Here is a 9,902-nt window from a genome sequence, read left to right on the forward strand (position 1 = left end):
GCAGGTTAGTGACAATGAAATAGTTAAACATCTGGGTGGCACTGATGTGCAGGGTGAAAGGGTACTTAGAAATTAAAGTTTTTTTGAGAAACTACACCAGAAAATAGGCAATAACAAGAAAACAAGGAGGAAAATTATGAAACGCACTTTGCGGAGAGGTAAAGGAAGGGTGTATGAAGTTATGAAATCATGTGATACTTTACAGAAAGTAAACGTCAAGCCACCAACCTGACTAAAGTAGTCATCCAAAAATATTATAGCATGATCGTCATGTCCAGTACTTTATTTGAAAGTACGTATAACTCTTTCCCTCCTAAGTGACTGTGACATAGATACTCAAAACATCTCATTAGCTGTTATAGTTAGGTGCAATGCAGACAAATGAGAGACTGCAAAATACATAAGAGAAAAATGCAAAAGATAACTCCAGAAGGTTTTAATTGAAAAGTAATTGGTCATCAAAACTCAAAACGAGGTCTACAAGCTATTCATGACAGACTCAATAACCAGTAAAAATTGTTGCACCCACAAGATGCAATTATAACAAATTCATTGGAACACATTTTGTGCAAAAATAATCTTACTTAAGGCAGAGATGACTTAAAGAGCAAACTCATGAAACTCCCTTCGTTGAGATTTTAATGTCATTTCTATTGGCTTTCCATTCCTGCTGCTCCATTTTTCCTCCCAGTAGTTCTTGCATATGTAAGAAAGAATAGTTCTGCGCTACATACTGTTGAGTAAGTTTACCGTACAACAACGAAACAGTACACTATATTTGCGATCATTTTTGTGTGTCATCTCTCTGCTTCCCCTTGAAACCTTTGCCTGTATTCCATATTGGTTTGGTGTAATAGCATGTTGCATTGGTATTTATTCCACTTTGTATCCAATGTGCTAATATTATATTGTCAAATACTGTATAGCAAGTTTTCTGCCCAACATTGTTCAGTGGTGATGCTTAGCCAAGCAGAGTAACAGATACAGAACTGACTATCCAAATTGAGTTCATTAAATGCTAGTGTAACTCTCCCCATACTGTAATACAAGAACTGGTATAATCTGATAAAGCTTAATATTCAGGAGTCATTTTATTGGGTTGGAGGGGGGGGGGGAACAAAACTGTTGTCGTAAAAAGAGGACTCCATTTTCTTCTAATTGCATGAAATAAACTTCCAAAAAGAACATACCCCAACATGACAACTCATTGGAAATGGAAGGAAGTGTAAAAGTACTCTCTTCTTTTGTTATATTTTGATCAATACTTTGTGTGCAACTTTTTTTCTACCTTTGTTTATAGAAGCCCTATTTTTCTTCATTTTCCAGACCCCTTATGCCCTTCATATTGTTCACTAAGTATTCTTAAGAACAACAACAAGCTTTGATAAATTAGAAGTAATCATTACTACTACACTAAATAGAGTGGAAAAACATGCACAAGATATGGATGCGGCTCAACCACAATTTTCTGTCAAATCTATACCACATAACCGGTTTGATCCAGTAGGAATTTAAACTAGTTGCAGGTATTGATGCACTAGAGAATGGAATGAATGCAGCTCAGTAAAGGTCATAAAAAAGGCACGGAACACTAATATCATAGAAGTTCAGGATCTGGGTGGAGGAAATATGTATGGACTAGGATACACTTTGAGAAGTGCATGTAGTTACTTCAAGTAATTAAGAAGATGAAGCAGCCTCACTTAAATGCATCAGAATCTCCGCAATGAAGATTTCTTAATCTCCATTGCATTGGTGTTGCCTTTTTGAAGGTGCACACGAACTGAGTCCCAATAAAATTTGTAGATCTTTCAATTCTTGGAAATGGGTAGTAAGGATAATGGTGATATGAGGCTACAACACAGAAATGATGGTGATACTTCCTTAATTGCCCTACTTCAATGCCCAATGTTGACCCTTTTAGTGATTCTGGTTGAGATCCACTTCTGTCATTGAATCAAAAGTAGAGTTTTATAGGATCTTCAGTTGTCTATTGTCTGCTAGTTTATTGAAATGCAGAAATAGTACCCATATACAAGCTATTGCTGACAGCTCATACTACAATTTATATGTGTCTCTTGGTCGACTCTGCAGACATTCATAGATACAGGAAAGAGAAGACTTCAATTTAGAGGGTGAATGCTCATTCTCATTACATATGCATATTGATTGATAGAAAATGTAATTGTAAAAAAGGTGGATTTTAGTAATGTAGTTGTAAGAAGCACTGATTGTTCATAGCATTTTGAGATGCTCTGCGCTTCGTGGTTTTACATTTTACTGTGTTGTAGCAACTTATCAGTCTTAAATCTTGTTTTCTTACTCAACTAATATGAACCTTTTTTAACAAATCAGATAAAAGGCCTGAAGTTTGAAGAATCTTCCATAAAGATAGTTCCGAGCAAGTTGAAGCAGCTAGAATTGTTGAAGAACAAGGAAAATTTATTATATTTTATTAGGAGTTGTAGTCGTCATTCGTACAAACTACTATTTTACTTTCTCTTTAATTTTGTTGTTTTATTTAAGGAATTGAAAACATGGATCATGCAATTTAGATGTAATATTAGTGCTACTTTGATTAGTTGTCTATCTATAATTAAAAAAGATATTTTATGTCAATATTAAATTCATTCTTTGTATGATTTCGAATGCATGTAATATATTTATTACTTAAAAGTTCACATTCACAAAGGAAAATTTTGGTTTTTAAAAAGTATGTCATTAAAAGTACATACAATTAGCCAATGGAATTCCGGTCGCCATACACTAACAACTACTGAAAATTAGTTACCGTTAGTGAAGGTTTTAACGACTGGGACGACATATAATGACCGGAAAATCCCCTCGCTAATCTTGCTATAACGGCTAGATTCCTTGCCATCATTAAAAGAGTTTTTACGACGGGATCAAAATCCGGTTGTTTATCTTTAACGATGGAGGCACTAATTACCTGCGACGACCGGTTTTTATCCCATCGTAATTGACTGATAACGATTGGATTTGGAGTTTTAACGACCGAATTTTCCATTGCTAAAGACCTATTTTCCTGTAGTGTGGCACATACAGTCCCTTAAGCTAAAGTTTGCTCACATTGGTTGCTATAGGGAAGCATCTTCCTGAATGATCATTCTCTGAATTTCTCATGAATCTTCTTTTGTCGTCCATTCTAGTATTAGCGAAACAAAATATGAAGTTCTTATGATGGCGACTATCACCAGTCACTTAGTCCCTAATTCATGTTTAGTTTATCTTGTTCACCAATCCATACTGGTTCTATTACTCTGGGATCTAACTTTTCCTCTTGTTAATCACACTAGAGTTGCGAATTTATTTCTTGGAATGAGGACATGATTGTATGGCCTATACTCTTTTATTGTCCTAAGGCCTATCACTTCTCGTTTCTTCCTTCACTTGACCATAGATTTTGTAATATTGTCATCTTTTGATATACCGTTGTCATCCATGTATCACATCTTACTCGTAATGCTTTATTAACTCTTTTCTTATTTCCCTCTAATATTTATGCCGATCACTTTATTCTGAAAACTTGAACAAGACATTCTTTTGCTCTTAGCTTCCCTTTGCTCTATCTAATGGCTCTTCAAGTTGCTTAACGTTCTCGCTTTACTAGGGACGCGAGCTACACTAAGGTAATATTTATCCCTTCAAGGCTTATAGTGCATGTCTTTGTAGTACTCATATCTGGCTGCACTTTTTCAGAGTGCACCATTTGATGTCTCATAAAGAGATCTATTAGCATATTTGCAATATCCTTTGGAAGTGTCAATTGACGCAAACAATTCATCCATCATATCTTCTTATACTACTTCTGTTAATACCCATAGGGCATATCTGGAACGGGTGCAACCAATTGTATATACCTCTATTACTGTTGAATATAACTCGAAAATCTTATATTCTTCTGCCTCATTATAAATGTTGTTAACCTTCATTTACTAGGCGCCTCGTACCCTTTTTTATCTTGCTTCATTTACTTGTTGAAACTTGTATTTATCTTCTTAATCTCTCGTTATCTTTCACTATAAAGATGGATAGGCATTCTTGCCTTATGGCTTCTTGTCAGGAAGCTTATACCTTTCAGTATACCCATGATCTGCTAAAGACCTCACATTTACTTATCATAGGCATTATACAAAAATTCAATTCCTCTGACTCAGCTCTTCAACAACTATCTCTCTTTCCAGCCTTCTTTTTGGATGTAGGTATCGTTTTATTATGAATAAAATAGAATTTCGGAATTTGAATTCTTATAAGTGAGCTCTACCACACGATCTAGAGTAGAAGAAAGAGTGATAATCCTAAATTCCCTGTGGCCTCTTGCTTATAAGTGTGGTGAATGACACACCCATAAATAAGACTCTACTAGATATATCTTGTAGACTCCCAAGGACAGAACTGCTCTAATACCACTTTTGTTACAACCCAAACCGATGGGCCGCGACGGGCACCTGGTACCTTACTCAACCGAGCACCAACATAACATATTTTTATTATTACATCATCATATACACGTGACATACGAGCCTAATAGGCCAACATAATCATTTATAAACTCAAAACATAGGCCGACAAGGCCATACAATCTTTCGTGTATACGACATATGTCTACAAGCCTCTAAGAGTACATAAATATCATAAAGGTCGGGATAAAGTCCCGTCATACCAAACAATACCCGTCTAAATCATACTAACCAAACAAGTAACTCTGAAGCAAATGGAGCGCACCAACATCTTCCGTAGAGCTGATAACCTACTTGGAGGGCTCTCGACCTGTCTATCGGGACCTGCAGGCATGAAATGCAGCATCCCCAAGCAAAAGGGACGTCAGTACAAAAAATGTACTGAGTATGTAAGGCGCATAAATTAGTACATAACAAACATGAAAGAAATATAGAGTAATTGACTTAACCTGTAAGTCTAGATAACTCTGTAAATCATAAATTACTTTTAGCGTCATGCATATGCGTATGAATGTCATGTCGTACATAGGTACATATTTCACAACATCATCAGCCTCTGAGGGCATCCCATCATATCATATCGGCCACTGTGGGCAAAATCATCAATATATACCAACTGATCAAGTGGTGTTGCGTATATAATGCCATAACCTTTTCCCATATCCCATATACATATACATACATATATACACGTATATAACGCTGTCTGAGTCATATTTCAGCCACTGTGGGAAACATCATCATCATATACCAGTTGATCAGGTGGTGGTGCATATATAACGCCGTAACCTTTTTTCCCTATCCTATATACATACATATATACGTGTATATAACGCCATCTGGTCATGGGTCAATGCACATGAATGCAATGCATGAAAAGTACGTTAATAAAATCTTTCGGAGCTTCATAAGACCATTTTGCCTTTGAGTAATATCATAAAGTAAACTCTTTTCAATTTTCGTATTTTTCTGATACCCATGAACAGATGATAAAATATTATGACAGACGAAAATTCAAGAACAAAGATATCTTTAATACTTCTATGAATACAGTCATTCATGGAATTTGTGCATTTGCACGTTTCGTTCGTATCGTATGGATAATGCCAAAAAGAAAGAAGGGATAGAATATACTTGGAGTAGAGAAAACTCCGTATAATACTCTTGGAGAAGATTGCACGTACTCCTTTAGGATCGTAAATTTTACGTTGCTACGATTCTACCAAATTCGCGTTGGAACCGTGTTGCTGCACGTTGGATTGAACTTAAAATTGTATGAACTAGATTCAAATAGTTATTGTTCTTGAGACCTTGAACCAGGATATGAAAGTGTTTCTATTGAAATGGCTACTATTCTTGGTTGATTTGAGACTTTCAAAGTATTCTAACATTTTTTCCCATCTTTTATGAAGAAAAATATTTCTGATCTTTCCATGTACTTGAACCTAAGAAGGAATGGAGAAAATAAGTCTTATGTTAGTAAGATTTTTAATATGACTCTAAGTAGCCACATGGCATAACAAATGTCCTTACATTGTCACATGACATGATGACTAATGAGTCATTTTTGTCATGGTGGTTTTTCTGCCACATTTTAGATGAGTATATTTTATAAATTTTTATCCATTTATTAGTTAATTGGGTAATGTCCTGTTACCCGGTAATTAATCAATTACCTGCATAATTTAAAAAATTCCCCAAATTACTTAAAACTCTATTTATTTTTAATATATTTTATACATCGTACTATTGTGGTCATATGATACCTTGCATGATACTAATTCATAATTATCGGGTATTATCGCTCGACCCGTATTTTACCCCAAATGCCAAACTTGGACGAAAATTTGTTTGCTTTGACTTGCTTCCCCTCTCACATTCACGAATTTACTTTTTACTTGTTTGAATTAGCATAATGCTTATAATCTCAAAATAATCCCATTCCCGAACTTACGTTGATTAACTTACGACGAAACATTAACGTACGGAACATGCAGAATGTAATATCTCATTTTTCGAGCTTCCGTCAATTTACTGATGGCGTACCTTTACGTACGAAAATATAGGGTGTAACATTAGTCTTGCCGGGTTTACTTCGTTTAGGGTGGAGAGGGACTCCTGGTCATTCTACCCGTAGGGTTATCTCATATATGAAGGCTCGGCGTATGGTCGAAAAGGGGTGCTTGGCCTATTTGGCATATGTTCGTGATTCTAGTGCTGAGGTTTATTCTATGGATTATGTGCCTATTGTTCTTGAGTTTCCTGGGGTATTTCCTTCAGACCTGCAGGGTATGCCACCCGACAGGGATATTGACTTCTGCATTGATTTGGCTCCAGGCACTCATCCCATTTATATCCCGCCATATCGTATGGCCCTGCCTGAGTTGAAAGAATTGAAGGACCAGTTGCAAGACTTGCTTAATAAAGGCTTTATTAGACCTAGTGTCTCGCCTTGGGATGCGTCGTGTTGTTAGTTAAGAAGAAGGATGGATCGATGAGAATGTGTATAGATTATTGGTAGTTGAACAAGATTACAATTAAGAATAATTATCCATTGCCAAGGATTGATGATTTGTTTTACCAGCTTCAGGGTGCCAAGGTATTTTCAAAGATTGACTTATGATCTAGCTACCATCAGTTGAGGATTAGGGCATCCGATGTCCTAAGATAGCTTTCCGCACTCGGTACAGGCATTATGAGTTCTTGGTGATGTCATTCGGATTGACAAATGCCCCAGAAGCTTTCATGGATTTGATGAACCAAGTGTTCAATCCTTACTTGGATTCGTTCGTGATAGTCTTCATTGATGATATTTCTATTTATTCCCGTAGCCGAGAGGAGCATGAGCAACATCTGAGAGTTGTTCTTCAGACTTTGAGAGATAGTTAGTTGTATGCTAAGTTTTTGGAGTGTGAGTTCTGGTTGAGTTCGGTTGCATTCTTGGTTCATGTTGTTTTAGTAGAGGGTATTCAGGTGAATTCGGAGATGATAGAGGCAGTCAAGAACTGGCCTAGACCACGTTAGCTATAGAGATCTGGAGTTTCTTTGGTTTGGCAGGCTATTACCGTCGGTTTGTGGAGGGGTTTTCTTCTATTGCAGCTCCGATGACCAGGTTGACCCAGAAGGGTGCCCAGTTCAAGTGGTCGGATAAGTGTGAGGCTAGCTTTCAGAAGCTCAAGACAACTTTGACTACAATACTGGTGTTGGTTTTGCCCACAGGTTTAGGGCCATATGTAGTTTATTGTGACGCATCTCGTATTGGACTTGGTGCGGTGTTGATGCACGATGGCAAGGTCATTGCTTATGCTTTGCGACAGTTAAAGATTCATGAGAATAATTATCCATTTCATGATTTGGAGTTAGCAGCCATTGTTCATGCATTGAAAATTTTGAGGCATTATTTGTATGGCGTGGTATGTGAGGTGTTCGCAGATCACAAGAGTCTACGGTATTTGTTCAAGCAGAAGGAGCTAAATTTGAGGCAGAGAAGGTAGTTGGAGATATTTAAAGACTATGATATCACCATCTTATATCATTCGGGAAAGGTCAATGTGGTGGCCAATGCTTTAAGTAGGAAGTCAGCCATTATGGGCAGTCTTACGTATATTCCGGTCGGTGAGAGACCGATTGCTTTGGATGTTCAGGCTTTGGCCAATTAGTTCGTGAGGTTGGATGTTTCTAAGCCCAGCCGTGTGTTAGCTTGCACAGTCGCTCGTTTTGCATTATTTGTGCGTATCCGAGATCGGCAGTATGATGATCTTCATTTGTATGTCCTTAGGGACACAGTGCGGCACGATGATGCCAAGCATGTTACATTGGCAGATGATGGAGTTTTGAGGCTGCAGGGTCGATTTTGTGTGCCTAATGTGGATGGACTTCAAGATTTGATTTTAGTTGAGGCCCATAGTTCTCGGTACTCTATTCATCTGGGCACCGCTAAGATGTATCAGGATTTGCGGTAGCATTATTGGTGGAGGAGGATGAAGAAGGATATTGTTGCATTTGTGGCTCGGTGTTTGAATTGTCAGTAGGTAAAGTACGAGTATTAGAGACATGGTGGTTTGTTCCAGAAGATTGAGAATCCTAAGTGGAAGTGAGAGTGTATCACTATGGACTTCGTTGTTGGACTCCTACAGACTCAGAGGAGGTTCGATGTAGTGTGGGTTATTGTTGATAGGCTGACTAAGTTAGCACATTTCATTCCTATGGCAGTTTTCTATTCTTTTGAGAGGTTAGCTAAGATCTATATCCGAGAGATTATTCGTCTTCATGGTGTGCTTGTGTCTATCATTTCAGACCGAGGTATGCAGTTTACCTCACATTTCTGGAGGGCAGTTCGGTGGGAGTTGGGCACACGGGCCGAGTTGAGCACAACATTTCATCCTCATATGGACAGGTAGTCCGAGCGTACTATTCCGATTTTGGAGGATATGCTTTGAGCTTGTGTCATTAACTTTGGAGGCTTGTGGAATCAGTTCTTGCCTTTAGCAGAGTTTGCCTACAACAACAGCTACCAGTCGAGCATCTAGATGGCTCCTTATGAGGCTTTATATGGTAGGCGGTGGCGGTCGCCAGTTGGATGGTTTGAGCTGGCAGAGGCTCGGTTGTTGGGTGCATATCTAGTACAGGATGCCTTGGACAAGGTTAAGATCATCTAGGATATGTTTCGTACAACTCAGTCCAGGCAAAGGAGTTATGCCGACCGTAAGGTTTGAGATGTGGCCTTCATGGTCGGCGAGCGGGTGTTGCTTCGGGTGTCCCCTATGAAGGGCGTGATGAGATTTGGGAAGAGGGGCAAGCTTAGCCCTAGATTCAATGGCTCGTTTGAGATTCTTGATCGAGTGGGAGAGGTGACTTAAAGACTTGCATTGCCGCCGAGTTTATCAGCAGTGCATCCAGTGTTTCATGTGTCCATGCTTCAAAAGTATCACAGCGATCCATCCCACGTGTTAGACTTCAGCACTGTCCAGTTGGACAAGGACTTGTCCTATGAGGACGAGCCGATAGCTATTCTACATCGACAGGTTCATCAGTTAAGATTGAAGAGTTTCCCTTCTGTTCGTATTCAGTGGAGAGGTTAGCCTATTGAGGCAGCGACCTGGGAGTCCGAGTTCGATATGCGGAGCCGATATCCCCATCTTTTCTCCGACTTAGGTAATTCTTTTCTATGTCCTTTCGAGGACGAACGGTTGTTTTAGAGGTGGAGAATGTGATGACCCTTACAAGTAAATTCTATATTCCGAGGCCTTAAAAACCTCTTTTTGTCTCACCTCGATTTGCATGCGCAGTCCGGGCGCGTTTCCGGAAAGATTATGTGAAAACAAAGTAAAATAAGAAAATTGGCTTTTAAAATTTAATAAAGTTGACTTTGGTCAATATTCTTGGTAAACGGACCCGGACCTGTAATTCAACAATCTGGTA

Source organism: Nicotiana tabacum, chromosome 1, assembly GCF_000715075.1.
Source record: "Nicotiana tabacum cultivar K326 chromosome 1, ASM71507v2, whole genome shotgun sequence".
Taxonomy (NCBI): domain Eukaryota; kingdom Viridiplantae; phylum Streptophyta; class Magnoliopsida; order Solanales; family Solanaceae; genus Nicotiana; species Nicotiana tabacum.